We start from the raw sequence: 17,124 nt of genomic DNA, 5'->3' as shown, positions 1-17,124 counted from the left end.
AGTTTAGTTTATTAATAACCTAAAACCTTAGAATGTTACTTTAACAAAATTTGCTAGTGAGTGAAATTCAGCACAAAATAAATCAATATCTGATTCTCTCAGTAAACATTTACTGGAGTCTTCTATAGGAGTCTTCTATAGGTCAAGGCTGTTCTTAGTGCTAGGGATAAAAGATAAACAAGAGACATTTCTTAAAGGCCAGGAACACAGGTATATAGAGGGAGTGGGGTTTTTTTTAACATCTTTATTGGAGTATAATTGCTTTGCAATGGTGTGTTAGTTTCTGCTTTATAACAAAGTGAATCAGCTATACATATACATATATCCTCATATCCACTCCCTCTTGCATCTCCCTCCCACCCTCCCTATCCCACCCCTCTAGGTGGTCACAAAGCACCGAGCTGATCTCCCTGTGCTATGCGGCTGCTTCCCACTAGCTATCTATTTTACATTTGGTAGGGGCAGGATAGGAATAAAGATGCAGACATAGAGAATGGACTTGAGGACACGGGAAGGGGGAAGGGTAAACTGGGATGAAGTGAGATGGCGTGTTTTTAAAAGAGGCCAATCGTTTTGTTTTTGTTCAGGAAGATTACTCATCTCAAACACAAATAATTGGACTAGGAGTGGACCCTTGACTTAAGATGGGCCAAGGAGACTTTCTCTCCTAGAAACTTGAAATGAGTGGGTAGAATATATTGATTTGGGAACCTAGACCATCATTTTGGGTGACCATTATGTATATGTCACATGTCATATGCAATAAGATTAATAAAGCATATATTAAAAGAGCAGTGAAGGGCTTCCCTGGTGGCGCGGTGGTTGAGAGTCCGCCTGTCAATGCAGCGGACGCGGGTTAGTGCCCCGGTCCGGGAAGTTCCCACATGCCGCGGAGCAGCTGGGCCGTGGTGAGTGAGCTACGGCCGCTGAGCCTGAGCGTCCAGAGCCTGTGCTCCGCAACGGGAGAGACCACAACAGTGAGAGGCCCACGTACCGCAAAAAAAAAAAAACAAAAACAAAAAAAAGAGCAGGGGAGGTCAAAGGCAATAAGGGAGCAGAAAGAAAGAAAAAAATGCATTGCTTTCTGTTTTCTTGTTCTTACGTGACCCAGGTAATTGTAGCTGTAATTGAGTTCTGTGAGATTCCATTCTAGCTTTCTTTAACAGCGAGAAAGGGTGAGGGAGAAGAAAGGACAGGAAGAGGAGAAAACAAAAAGAAAAATGTCTATACAACCACAGAGAACTCCAAGAAGGGTAAACAATCACAAAAATAACAATCATAACAATTAACAATTATTAAGCCCCTAACTCTGCCAGGGTTTGTTCACATTTACATGTATTAAGTAATTTAATCATCAATATAAACATACGGGGTAATTACTGTTATCCCTATTATACAAATGAGTAAACTAAGGTACAGAGAGCTTAAGTAACTTGCCCAAGGTTACTGTCTACAACATGAAAGAGTTGTGAACTGATCTCTGGCAAAAAACATAACACAGCCTCATGTGTTTGGAGTGCAAGTTTAAAAATGCAAACTGGATTGAACTCATTTGTTCTGGTTAATAACAGAAGACGAATTTTGAGCTCCTGGGAAAACATAATGAGAAAGAAGTGGTCGAGAAAGAAGCAAGTGAGAAGTGAAAGACTGCAGCAAAGCAAAAAGAGCCAGGAAAAATCCTCCTGGTGGAGGAGAGATTTAAAGAAACTTTCAATAATAGAAATTTCAAACAGAGATTGTAAATTTGTTTTGTAGTGCAATATAAACTATCCTCTGGCACTTCAGTGTTATCCATTAGACTTCTGAAGTTTTGTGTAAGACAGACCATGTATCTATTTGTGTGTGTCGGGGGAGAGGGCAACGGAGAAGAGGTAGGAATTCAAGTTTGCAACAATATGGTAACTTCCTAGTGTTATCTGGTCTCTTCTCCATCTCTCCACTCTAGGGAATCTTTTGAAACCAAGGACAGCTTGGACTTCCTCTGGTCTTGGAAGTGAGAAGTTTGGTTAAATTTTCTTGGATTTGAAGAGGTACGATTCCTAAGTTTTTATCTGGGTTTCATTGATATAATGCCTTTTTTGCTTCAATGTCCTTGAATGAGTTCTCTTCTTTTACACCAGACAAGCGCACTTCATTGGACAATGTGAGCAGTCACCTAGAATTGTTACAAATGTTAGTTCCGAGTTTAACCAGATAATCATTAGTGCAGAGGATCTATTAATTCGGATTAAGGATTATGACATAGTATCATAAATGTCATAATAGGCTTACACATACAGTACTATGATGGTAAAGAGGAGATACAACTAAGTCATTTTGAAGTGTGATGATCAGCAAGTGCTTTTATGGAAAGGTGACCCATAATTGATTCTGAATGGGTAACTTTTAGGTGAGCCAGCTGACTGGCAAAAAAATGTGTTAAAGCCACACAGATGTAAAAGAACTTAAAATATTTGAGAGATTCCTAATGATTAGGTGTAGATTTAACACCAGGTTTCTTTGTGAATATCTGGAAATTAGATTAGAAATGACTTTATTTGCTTAAATGAGGAATATTTTACAGACAAGAGGAAACAACTGAAATATTTAAATCCTATGAAAGGCAAGTTCATGATTAGAAAATCCACAGTATTGATCATCATGGGCAATACCATGAGGAAAGGAGACAGATTAGGGACTGTTATAGAAGAGAGGATACATTTTAAAATTAATAATTAAATTATTATATGTAGTGATTAATTAAAATTAATACAACTTAATGAATATTGGTACAGAATATGTAACTGCAGGTATAAATGGCAAATGATGGAAAGGAGTGAGACTACTGGATGAAACTCCTAGGTTTCTGGCTTGGGTGACTGGCCTCTTGGTGTTTTCTTTTTTTTTTTTTCCGGTACGCGGGCCTCCCACCGCCGTGGCTTCTGCCGTTGCGGAGCACAGGCTCCGGACTCACAGGCTCAGCGGCCATGGCTCACGGGCCCAGCCGCTCCGCGGCATGTGGGATCTTCCCGGACCGGGGCAAGAACCCGCGTTCCCTGCATCGGCAAGCGGACTCTCAACCACTGCGCCACCAGAGAAGCCCAGGTGTTATCCTTCAATGAGATGGAAAGTAAGATGAGTTTGTTGAGGGTGGTGGAATGCTGAATTCCATTTAAAAATATTCTAAAGTGAGAGTCAATAGCAGCAGGAAATAATCCTGATGATCAGAAGAGGTAAAAACAGATGTTTGTGAACCATAAGCATAAGAGTAGTAGTTGAAACCATCAAGAATCAAATTGGTCAGAGTACAGAGTTTGAGAAGAAAATAGGGATTGCCAGAAAACTACTGTCTTGTGAAGGAGAGGAAAAACAAAAGGACTTAGAGCCAGAATAACAATAGAAAGCCAGAGAGAGAATTGCTACAGAAGCCAAAGAAGGAGAGGGTTGATGAAGAGGAAGGGCCGTAATAAATTAAAAGTTGTAAAATTTAACAATTAACTATTATTATAATATTATAAATTATTATTAACTATTCTTATTATTTAACAATTAACTATTAGGTTGACACAAGGCTGTTTAGAGCTTTCCATGTGCCTGGCTTGATGCGAACCTCTGGGGATAGAGTGGTAGAGGCATGTTCCTTGCATTTGTGGATTTGACTGTCCAGTGGAAGAGACGAATAATCAACAAATCAGCAGACGAAGATTATAAGATTATAATTAAGGTGGTAGGAATTGGTCTCTTTGGGGTACTATTTTACCTTAGAAATGAAAGAGAAGGAGCAAACCAGGGGGAGACACATGCCAGGACGGTAGAAAGACTTCAGAGAAGAAAGAGGTTGTTTTCAGAAACAGGAAAAAGAATCCACGCAGCTGTAGCGATAATGCTGGAGGAGATAGCAAGGCCAAGCCATGTTTAGTTTAAGACTGAAGAGAGTCAATCTTGCAACATTTCATTAAAAACGAAGAAAAGGGCACTTCTACTAAGGTATAAATCTGTTAAAATTTAAAGATCCTGAAAGAAATTGGGGGAAATGGATACGTCCTATTAAAAATATTGACAATAAAATGATTAATTACTTGCACTTGGGGTATGTATTATCCTGCTGTCTATTTCAACACCCTCTCCTACTTCTTCCCCTGTGAAATGCTTCTTCAAAGAAGGTGATTCTTGTATGACCTGCACTGGAAACTCCCTACTGGCCAAAAGTCAGGTTCATGGCCTAATGTGAATCAATTGAAGTGTTTTCCTGATTATTTTTCAAACTCGGTCGGTACACAAGTCTATAAGAATACCACATCTTTACACCTAACCAGTAGAGCTGGAAAAGAGATGAAGCGGTGGGAGGTGGCGGCGGTGGGGGGGGGGCGGTGCTCCTTAAGATTTTCAAGTCTTTGTAGCCAATCATCAGTGAGACCTCTGCCTGACTCAGAGTTTGCCTATTTGACCTGAAAAATTCATCTTTTTGTTTGTTTTAATCTTTTTGAATTCTGGTATCTGGAAACTCTACTGTACTGATTCAAATGATGAACACATTTTTTAAGGAGTTTGGAAATAAAAATGAAAACTTAGTTGGCATCAATTACACAAAGCTTAGAATTATCGAGTATGATGGGGATAATATCAATTTAGTTGCATAATTTGCCTTGGAGAGTGCTGTTGTTATTACAACAGGAATGGAAAGAGAATAAAGAAGTTCATAGTCGGCTTTGACATTCAGAATCAGACTAGCCAGCAGAGATGAGCAGAGAACCAGCCACAGATGAGCCTTACTTTCCCCAGAGCTGTAAGGTCTGGAAACCTCCACACAGCCATGCATCTTAGAAGGAGGAGGGAAGGGGAGAAACAATCCCTTAGGAACTGGAACTTTACACTGCCTGACAGCTTAACTGAGAATGACTAAGTTACTCTTATCAACAAGTTTAGAGATATCCATTACCTAAAAAGTAGGTGGTTTGTGAGAAAGATTACAATATAGAAAACATTTTTAAAAAATACATCTTTTTTGTCCATGTGAGTGCAAATGTGTGACCCTTCCAAACTAGGAATAAAAGGAAAAAAAGATGGCTTTATTAAAGAATCACCAATGAGGTGCTCAATTTAATAGATATTTAATAATGTCCAGCTGTTAACCATATGCCCCCACCACTATTGCCCACCTGCTGGCAGAAAGTTTTTATTGTTTTTAATTAAAAGTATCATTTTTTCATCCCTACTTCTGAAATAAACATGCCATCACATGACAGCTCATTTTATCAAACGTTTATAACATTCATAAATGGATATGCTTTGATCTGGCAAGTCCCCTATCTCTAGTAAAATCTCACATTCAGTTTTATTAAGTACCCTTGTGACATAGCTTTTTATAAATGCTATGAGATAAAAATCTGAGCATCATTTGGGTTCAGTGTTATTGCTGTAAGAGAGGTAAAGTGCAGGACTTGAGTTTATTAAAATTATAAGAGGAATTAATAGCATCAAGGGATCATCAAGGCTTCTGTGATTGTGCAAAGACTATAAACTTCCCATGCCTAATAGTTTGGGATTTTCTGTTTCTTCCTCGCTTTTTTGTCTCCTAAAAATATGCCAGAAAGATGACCATTTAGAGTATTAGTTGTATATATTCCTACTGAAGAAGCATTCTTTCTTTCTCTGATGTGAACTGTCATTATTTGGAGACAAAGTTGAATCATGGATTATTCTTTAGGAAAAATAAAATCTTTCATCCAATGGAAACATTTCATGGACACTGGTTTTCTGAGCTACGTTTCATGTTCCAGACAATGTGGTTTTCTGAGCTATGTTTCATGTTCCAGACAAAGTCAGTTTAAGACTTGTATTTCTGTACTTTTGAAAATTTGTACTACTAAGCATTTCTTGGTACTTCTGGAAGACTTTCATGGTTAGATGCTCCACAAAGAGGAGTGGAGTAAAAGAGTAAAGCTGAAAATGGCATGCTAAGGAGGAAGTGTTCCTCATCTACCTTTCTGGTCTAGGTAAAAGATAAATAACACTGGGAAGGGAAATTCTGGACAATACAAAAGCATAACAATTCATCGGTATGTTTTTGTTTTGTTAAGCGGAGCTTGGAAATTCTTTTTTTTTTTTGGTCACATTTAAATTCAAAAGATAAAATCACTGCTGCAATTCAGTGCTAAATTTGAGTTCACAGTTTAAAATGTGCCTTAAGATCGCCCAGGATGAAAGGCAACTTACAAACTGTGTGCTAATAACTACAGCTTTGTTGTTGTATTTGCTACATTAACGATTTAGGTCACCAGAGAAGCAATTTATAGTAGCTAAATATTCTTTGTTATTTACAAAAGAAAATTTCAAAGAGCGATAACAATCATGTTTATTTACTCTTCTTTATTTACAGAGGATAAACAATATAAACCTGAGCAACATTTTCAGGTAGAGTTGCCTAAAAAATGAGGAAATAATAAGTCAGTTTAAATACTAGAATTCATTAGGACTGCAGTCTTATCTAAGTCCATTTTGTGGTACTGAAACTCCTGATTTGGAATGATTTAGCTATGATTTTTACTGAAATATAACATTTTACTCTTCCTGATGGCACTGTTGAAAAATTTTTCAGAATATTTCGAATCACTTGAAAAACTTTCAAATACTTCATTCTTTTTTGGTATTATTAAAAAATACTGAAGGTGCCCACTTCCCAGGAAGTGAATTTCTGGAGCCCCAAATTAAGTTAATACTGTAAGTAAAAGTAAACTGAAATATATTCCATGTAAATCTATCTGCCTTTATGATTACTGTTAATATGTGGAGAGGAATGTTCCTAAAGATTAAAGACGCATGCCCTGAGTATAATTCATGGTTGCAGTGCCATAATTTGCAAAGAGTTTAATTAGCCAATGCACAGTTCTAATATTTAGGACTCTTTTCTGAACATGTTCTACATATGAAATACATTAAAAATTGAGTTGCTGTCAGTCCCCTTTCCAGATTGGCTGGGACCATTAATGCAGTCCATCAACTCACCAGCAGACCATTACTTTCTCAGCAGCGTTCCCTGTGGACTTGCATTGCTCACTTTGAACATATTGCTTTAATAAGAGAATTATTTCAGAAAGCTTGAGTTATCTCAGGCCCGGGAAGAAGCACTTCAGGACCTGACAAAGTGCTTTCTATAGTAAATCGTTTTGGAGATCATAGAGCGAAATGTATATTTGGCTTCATTTACATAAAAACATCCAGCACAGCTTTTCACAAATTAACACAAATTTGATAGAATATTGAATGATATATGACTAAATTCTTCCATTTCTAGGATTCCAGATGTGTTTTTTATGTCGGTTGATTTACTTTTTGATTAGCTGTTAGAACTTAAGACATCTGTTGCCATTGTGTAGTGTAGAATATTTTAATGGCATTACTAAATGCCATGTATTTATCAGTGCCTAATCATGTGTCTAGTGCTAACGCAACTCCCTGGTTACACTTTTCTACACTGATGTGGAACACTAGATTGCTGACCGTGAAATCCTGCAAAAGCAGCATTTATGAAAAGCAATTTCTTATTCGAATTTAGGTAGGAAACAAAGTGATAAAACCATAGAGAAGACAATTCAGAGAGTTTCATGATTTTATTTGATTCTTTATTACAGCAGCTCTGATTATACATGTTTTCTGTAATTGCACCATATGTTTAAGAAACTTAATTTCACTATTAATGAATACACCAGATCTCTCAGTTTTCTCTGAAGTTCAGGGAAGTAAGTCATAGTATGCCCAGTGTCTCATAGCAAATAAAGATGGAACTAATATAAATCAGACTCTGATTAGAAAGATAATCATATAGCTATCTCTGAATAAACAGTATATACTCTTCCTTATTATTACATTATTATTTAATTTTTATGGAATGCATGTCTGTTGAGGGAATTTAGAGTATTTACTGCCATTCCAGTGTCAATTCTCTTTAACTATTTGTAAGAAAGGCTACAAGAAGATGAGGGGATAACAGGATGAACAACCAGTGACCTGGTAAATTTCAGACATCAAAATACTATGGCTCAAATGAAATATTGCAAGACACTTTTATTCTACATATGTAGCATTCACATTGTCCACAGTCCCCTATACTTCTTTAGGCCATAAATACTTTTATTGAACACATGCATATTGAGAGGAAGAACCAAAAGTATTCCCTCTGGGCTATGGCCCTCAGTTAGACCTAGACCTAGACCTTTCTGGTCAAAATGCTATGGGAATGAGTGAGCGTCAAGATTCTTTCGCTAAACTCTCTTTGTTTTAAGTTATATACAGATAATTTGACACTGTTTTAGATGAATGGAAGAATATTCTCTTATCAAAGGAAATGGAAACAAAGTAGGAGAACAGAATAGGGATTCATAACTTTAGCAAATCTTTGAAGTCAAAAAGAACTTTGACCAAATTCTGAATTCACCATTTCCTAGTTGTGTGACCTTTGGCAAGTTGCTTAGTAAATCTGTGCCTCTGCTTTTCAGTAAAATGTGGAAATAAAGATGACTACTTTATAGTAGTTGGTGCAAGAATTAAATGATATGATGAACTTAAATGTGTTCAGCCTAGATTTCACACATACCAAGCACTCAGTAAACTACAGTTATTTCTATTATTGGTGGTGGTGATTTGTTGTTGTTATTATTAGTATTATTACTATCATTATCATTGTTTATCCTCTTCTCTGATAATTATGTAGAGTTTTCATTATGAACCAAAATAGCCTTATGAAAGAACTAAAGCAGAGGCATACTTCTTACTCAAACGAATATCTCATCATCAACAGTGAAATCCCTATTATTGTCACTCTGGAGCCTTTTAATGTAAAGTATAAAATAAATCCACCTTAAGAGTTCAATTTACTCTACCACATGGAATATACTGTGTGATTAATTAATACTGGTGTATCCAACAGGAAGCAGATGATTGGGGCCTAATAGAAGTGTGAACTCTGGAGGTATAAGTAAATTGAATTAGAATGTACAATGAAAATAGATGCATTAAGTTCTAACAATAATTTTCAAAGTAAATGAAATAAGGTGTTTACTGAATCTCCAGCCAATATATCTGAGTTTTGTATAGAAATAAGGAGGAAAGAGAAAGACATAATTTAGGGCATGTGCCTACTGAGTCTGAACGCTACTTAAGAAGCTCATAGCAAGTTCCTACAAACTACTACCCAGACATAGCATACGAACCAGACTGTATCACACACACACACTTCCTTTTCTAAAGAAGCCTGGATGCATTGGTTTTTATTGTTGTTTTGTTTCATTTTTTTGTTTGTTTTTTAACTGGGTGCTGTGCTACTGCCAACAAAATCAGAGTTTCATTTTTAAGGAAGAAAGATAGAATGAATATTGGGTAGGCAACAGAAGTCCTTGCTACAGTGGGGAAAATAATAATTAGCAAAATATGATTAATGTCAAAATCTGCTCTATAAAATAGGTTAACACAAGAAGGGAAGAGGCAAGAGGTATAACTCTGGAAGATGACAAATTTCAATTTTAGTTATGAACAAAGTAACTTGGGAAACAGCACAGAACTTCATCAGCAATTGAATCATATAGTTTATCAATGCTCATCAGTTTTGCTGGATATAATAAAGTTCTTATTTTAAAGTCCTTTAAAAATGGCTAAAGTAATACATGTCAGATCACTGAAAACTCCAGGAAAGACTAAAATGAAAAGAAAATATATTTATAACCTCACTACAAGAAGATAACCAAAGTAAAGATTTTTATATATACCCTTTTAGTTATTTTTCAAGTTTACATGCACGTGCATGTACATACACATAGTTTATAAATATAACCACTTATTTTATCTCCTTTTCATAAAAATGTAAAAAAGTGTCCACATTACTACTTTTTTCTATATGATTTTAATGCTACAGCATATGCAACTTGAAAGTGATAGAAGACATTGCAAATTTATAGGAGGATATAGTTTCTTATTAAAAAGCTCTATTGTAAAGAAGAAGATCATAAAGAACCAAGTACTTACTGACATTATAGTCCAAGAATTTCAAAGGAGATTTTCATTTAAAAATTCATAGTTTCTGCAAAATCAGGGACATAGAGAATAGACTGGTAGCCAAGGGGGAGAGAGGTGGGAAAGGGTAGGAGTTGGAGTTTGGGATTAGCAGATGCAAACAGGTATATATAGAATGGATAAAAAACAAGGTCCTACTGTATAGCACAGAGAACTACATTCAATATCCTGTGATAAACCATAATGGAAAAGAATATGAAAAAGAATGTATATATGTATAAATGAGTCACTTTGTTGTACAGCAGTAATTAACAAAACATTGTAATTCAACTATACTTCAATAAAAAATAGATTAAAAAAATTCATAGTTTCTGAATGAATTTTATTTTTCCCAACATTATTTATGAACACTGGACTTACAAAACAGACATAGACATACACATACACATAGTAAGGGAAAACAAAACAAGTTATCCAAACTCAATTTTTCTTATTCCATCCCAAATGAACTTTTCTCTGTGTACCCTATTTATGTCAACAGAACCACAGTATTTCCAGTAACTGAAGTTAATGTCACAGCCTGTGGAGAGAACTGTATCAGAGTGGTGTGTACTCCAGCAGCTATATTCCAACAAACCCCACCATGACTATGTTGTACACATGAACCTTGGGTTATCTTATGTGCCGTTTTCTAATCTATAAAATGAAGATAATAGCCTTTACCTCACTGATGCTTTGGAGGGTTGAATGAGATAATAGGTAAAGAATTTAGAACATTGCCCATTACTGCTTTTAGTCACATATAGGCAATAACAAATCTTATTATGCAACATCAGTTATATCTATGTCATAATCTTTGTTCTCACTACAACTAATAAAGTCCACATATTTATTATCTTGCATTTCAACCAGCCTCACAACTTCCAATTTTCCCTTTTTCAGAGCAATTAGATTAATGTTCTTAAAGCAAACCTCTGATAAACTTACTCTGTTGCCCCAAATCAGTAAATCAAACAACATATGTACAAGATCTAAATGAGGAAGATTACAAAACTCTGATGAACAAAATAAAAAAATAACAATAAAGACATGTTTCACGTTCATGAATAGGAAGGTTCAATCTTGCCAACAGGTCAGTTCTTCCCAACTTGATCTACAGATTTAATGCAATCACAGTCTAATTTTATGGATATCAACAAACTGATTCTAAAGCTTATATGGAGAGACAAAAGGCTCAGAATAGTCAAAACAATATTGAAGCTGAAGAAAAAAGTTGAGGGTTGACACTACCCACTGCAAGCTATAGTAATGAAGACACTGTGGTATTGGTGAAAGAATAGATAAACAGATCAATGGAACAGAACAGAGACAAAAATAGCCCCCTGTGTAAAGAGTCAGCTGATCTTTGACAAAGGAGCAAAGACAATACAATGGAACAAAGATAGTCTCTTCAACAAATGGTGCTGGAACAACTGGATATCCACATGCAAAAAAAATGAATCTAGCTATAGACCTTCACAAAAGTTAAATTAAAATGGATCACAGACCTATACATAAAACACAAAAATATAAGATCAGAAGATACTATAGGAGAAAATCTGGATGACCTTGGGTATGGTGATGCCTTTTTACATAAACACCAAAGGCACAGCCCATGAAAGAAATAAGGGCTAAGGAAGACTTTGTTAAAATTTGAAACTTCTGCTCTCCAAAAGTCGGTGCCAAGAGATTTAGAAGACTGGCAACAAGCTGGGAGGAAATATTTGTAAGAGACATATCTGATAAAGAACTGTTTTCCAAAAACATAAGGAACTCTTAAAGTTCAATAGTAACTGAACAACCCAATTAAAACATGGTCCAAAGACCTTAAAAGACATCTCACCAAAGAAGATAAAGATGACAAATAAGCAAATGAAAAGGTGTGCTACATAAGTCATCAGGAAATGCAAATTAAATAACAATGAGATACCGTTATACACCTATTAGAAGGGCCAAAATCTGGAACAGTGACAACACCAAATGCTGGTAAGAATGTGGAGCAATAGGAACTGTCATTTGCTGGTGGGAATGCAAAATGATACAGCTGCTTTGGAAGAAAGTTTGGTGGTCTCTTACAAAATTAAACATATTCTTACCATATGATCTAGCAGTCACACTCCTTAGTATTTACCCAAAGGAGCTGAAAACTTACATCCACCCATAAATCTGTACACGGATATTTACAGCAGTTTTACTCATAATTGTCAAAACTTGGGAGCAACTACGATGTTCTTCAGTGGGTGAGTGGGTATATAAACTATGGTACATCCAGACAATGCAATAGTATTCAGAACTAAAACGAAATGAGCTACCAAGCCATAAAAACACACGGAGAAACCTTACATGTAGTGAAGAAGTGAAAGAAACCAATCTGAAAAGGTTACATAGTGTAGCGTTTCAACTATATGACATTTTGAAAAAGGCAAAACTATGAAGGTGGTAAAAAGATTAGTGGTTGCCAGGGGTTGAGTGGGAGCAGAAATTAATGGGTAGAGAACAGAGGATTGGGGGGACAGTGAAACTCTTCCGTATGATAACATAATGATGTATTCCGTATTCTGCATGATACCATAACGATGGATACATTTGTCCAAATCTATAGAATGCACAATACCAAGAGTGAACTTTAATGAAAACTATGGACTTTGGATGGTTATGATATATCAGTGTAAGTTCATCCTTGGTAAAAAAAAAAAAAAAAAGTACCATTCTGGTGAGTGATGTTGATAATGGTGGAGGCTATGAATGTGTAGGGGAAAGGGTTATATGGGAAACTCAGTACCTTCCCCTCAATTTTGCTGTGAATCTTAAACTGTTCTAAAAAATTAAGTCAATTTTTTAAAAATTTGATAAGAATTACCCATTAACAATTAATGAAAGGCCACTTGACATTCTAAATCTTCCACAATATGGCTCAAACTTACTATCCAACTTCGTATCTTTTTGCTTCAATTTTTCATTCCTATACAGACAAACTGTAATATTTTCTCTGAATTGTTCCCTTTACTCATGTACTTTTTCCCATTGAATATCATTTTTTCACATTGTCACATATTTAAGTCCTACTCAAATTATACTTCCTCCATAAAGGCTTTTCTTACCTTTCAGTCATAAGAAATCTCTTCTGGCCTTGAAACCTAGGGTTTTATTTGTACCTCTTACATGAATCATTGCTTTTTACATCCTTCTGCAAGTTATATCATCCATTTATAATTTCTGTCTATTTTGAGAATGAAAAATCTTTTGAGTTGGAATTACATATTTAATTTTTTTTGTTTTCACAGCATCCATAACTTATATATACAGTGGTTACTCAATAAAATGTGATTGACCCAATACATTAGAAATTATATATCTAAGTACATTTTAAAATCCCAGAATTGCTAAAGAGAGAAAAACAATGATGTGGTAAACATTACTTCATAATTTAACATCCTATCCTATGATTTTATGGATGCGTCTCATAATTTTTAAGAAATGAGTAGGTTTATGGAAATTTACAGCTAATTAGAGATTTTAGGAATCACCTATTCCAACTTACTCTTACAATAGATGAAGCCATTGAGGTTCAGAAATGTTAAGGCACTTGCAAACACAACATTTTTACTGGCAAGGAGAACCTGGCACCAGGAATCTCATGTCTGATACCCAGTCTACTGAACTTTCCACTAGTTGTCAGTCTTATTTTCCTGTGTGGTCCCACTCAGAGTTGGGTATTTAATGAAATGCTTTCTTTTTCTTTTTTTTTAATTTTGAGGTATATTTTATCTATATTTTCAAGAGTACAATAAATTAGATTTAGTAAATATGTTGAGTTATGCAAACATAACACTATTTGGGTTTTCATTCATATAAATAGAATCATATCATATTCGATCTCTTATGACTGACATTTCACCTAGTGTGTTTTTGAGTTTTGTCCATGTTGTAGCATTTATCAGAAGTTGGTTCCTTCTTATTGCTGACTAATATCTCATGATATGGGATATTATATTATAACATGATAATTAATAATTATATACAACATTTTGTCTATTTCATCATCAGGTGATGAAGATTTAGGTTGCTTTGATTTTGTCTATTATGAATAATGAATGCTTCTATGAATGCTTCCATATGCAAGTCTTTTGTGTGGACCTATGTGTCCATTTCTCTTGGGTAGACACCTAGGGGTGGAATGCATGTGTTGTATGATAAATTTATGATTAACATTTTTTTTTTTTTTTTGGCCACGTTGGGTCTCCGTTGCTGTGCATGGGCTTTCTCTAGTTGTAGTGACTGGTGGCTACTCTTTGTTGCAGTGTGAGGGCTTCTCATTGTGGTGGCTTCTCTTTGTTGCAGAGCATGGGCTCTAGGTGTGTGGACTTCAGCAGTTGTGGCTTGCGGGTTCTAGAGCGCAGGCTCAGTAGTTGTGGCACACGGGCTTAGTTGCTCCACAGCATGTGGGATCTTCCTGGCCCAGGGCTTGATTGAACCCGTGTCCCCTGCATTGCAGGCAGATTCTTAACCACTGCACCACCAGGGAAGCCCCTATGATTAACTTTAAAGAAACTGCCAAACTGCTTTCCAAGGCAGCTCTGCAATTTTTTTTTTTTTTTTTGCGGTACGCGGGCCTCTCACTGTTGTGGCCTCTCCCGATGCGGAGCACAGGCTCCGGACGCACAGGCTCAGCGGCCATGGCTCACGGGCCCAGCCGCTCCGCGGCATGTGGGATCTTCCCGGACCAGGGCACGAACCCGTGTCCCCTGCATCGGCAGGCGGACTCTCAACCACTGCGCCACCAGGGAAGCCCCAGCTCTGCAATTTTACCTTCCCATAGCAAAGTATGAGGGTTCCTGTTTCTCTGATCCTCAACAACTTTTGTTATTATCTGTCTTTTTATTTTAGCCATAACAGTGGGTATAAAATGGTATCTCATTGTGATTTTAAATTTAATTTCTCTAATGATTAATAATTTTGAATATATTTTAGTATACTTACTGGATATTTATCTTCCTTGGTGACTATTTAAATCAGTTGTCTATTTTATCATTTTTAAAATATTTTTATTATTAAGTGGCTTATTCTTTTTTATTCTAGATAGAAGTAGGTATCAGACCTTTGTTTTTTTAAATATTTTCTTCTAGTTTATTGGTGGTTATTATATTTTCATAATGCTGTCCTTTGATGTACACACATTTTGAATATCAATTATTTATTTATTTTACCATGCTTTTGGTATTGTATCTTAAGAAATTTTTGCCTAGTCCAAGGTGTGAAAGATTTTCTCCAATGTTTTCTTCCAAAAAATTTATAGTTTTAGCTCTTACATGTTAACCTATGATACATTTTTAGTTAACTTCTGTTTTTGCTATGAGGCAAGGGTCAAAATTAATCTATTGCCTGTGAATCTTCAATTGTTGAAAAGACTGTCTTTTTTTTCATTGAATTACTTTCACACCTTTGTTGAAAAGCAATTGACCATAAATGTTAGAGTTTATATCTGGACTCTCAACTCTATTCTATTGATCTGTATGTGCTGTGCATCCTTATGCAAAAGGAGATTATATGTGTGTACATATGTCCATATATATAGTATAATTTATACTGTAGTATAGTAAATAGTATATATATAATAGTATATAAAATGTTAAATATATATATTAAAGTACTATATGTACATATCCTGTATATATAACTTTATGTAAGCTTTGATATCTGGAAATAAATGTCCTCCAAACTTGTTTTCTTTTGAAAATTTTCTTGGTGATTTTAGATCTTTTGGATTTTCTAAATTTTAGAATCAGCTTATTAATTTTTGCAAAGAAAAAAAAGCATGTTGTAACTTTGGTAAGGATTAAATTAAATGTGTTGGTTAATTGGAAGAATTACCATCTTAACAATATTAAATCTTCCATGTCATGAACAGGGAATATGTTTCCACTTATTTAGATCTTCTTTAATTTCTTTCAATAATGTTTTTGAATTGCAGTGTACTAGTTTCAGGATTGTTTTTTTTAATTTATTCCTAACTATTTTATTCTTTTTGATGACACTGTGAATGGAATTTCATTCTTGATTTTATTTTTGGATTGTTCATCGCTTGTATGCAATTGCAATTTGTGTATATATCAAATGTATAAAATGCAATTGGGCAAGATGGTGGACAGTGCGTAACTAAAGATATAAATGTACAGTCAAAGGTTCCCTCTTACTAAAGGAAAGCGTCAAGCATGAAAGGCAGAGACTAGAGAAAATAGCAAGAAAGCACTCAAATTCCAGAGACAGTGCAGGCAGGTGAAGAAAACAAGAACCTAAAACACCCAACTTATTTATATCCTCAAGAAAAAAGAAGATGCTATAGTAAAAAAAAAAAAAATTAAAAAAAAAAGAGAGAGAAAAGAAAATACTATATTCATGTAAAATAAGAACAAGATGTAGAGGGAAAAGAAAAAAAAGAAATATGCAGCATACAGAAAAGAGCTCATAGGAATTAACATTTTAATAGAAGAGTTAGAACATGAATTTGAGGAAATCTCCCAGGAAATAGAGCTAAAGACAAGAGATGTAAATGCAAGAGGAAAAAGAAAACAGACCAAAGAGAATTAGACAATCAGTCTAGCAAGGCCAGTATCTAAATAATAGGCATATAAGAAAGAGAACAGAAAAAAATCAAAGGAAGATTACTGTAAGAAAACTTCCCAGGGGTTTCCCTGGTGGCACAGTGGTTAAGAATCCACCTTCCAATTCAGGGGACATGGGTTCAATCCCTGGTCCAGGAGGATCCCAGATGCCGCAGAGCAACTGGGTCCATGCACCACGACTGCTGAGCCTGTGCTCTAGAGCCCGCAAGCCACAACTGCTGAGGCCTGCGTGCCTGGAGCCCGTGCTCCGCAACAAGAGAGGCCACCGCAGTAAGAGGCCTGTGCACCGCAACGGGGAGTAGTCCCCGCTTGCCACAGCTGGAAGGGCCCTGTACTCAGCAATGAAGACCCAATGCAGCCAAGAATAAAGAAATAAATTTATTTAAAGAAAAAAAAGAAAACTTCCCAGAACTGAAGGACATACATCTCTAAATGTAAAGACTTAGCAATTATCTGTTCATACAGTTAAAAAAAAAAA

The sequence above is a fragment of the Delphinapterus leucas genome, chromosome 9 (assembly GCF_059928025.1).
Source record: "Delphinapterus leucas isolate spDelLeu-1000000601 "Yukka" chromosome 9, BTC_Dleu_Yukka2, whole genome shotgun sequence".
Classification (NCBI taxonomy): domain Eukaryota; kingdom Metazoa; phylum Chordata; class Mammalia; order Artiodactyla; family Monodontidae; genus Delphinapterus; species Delphinapterus leucas.
The sequence above is the reverse complement of the archived record's forward strand: the minus strand, read 5'-3'. Positions refer to the sequence as shown.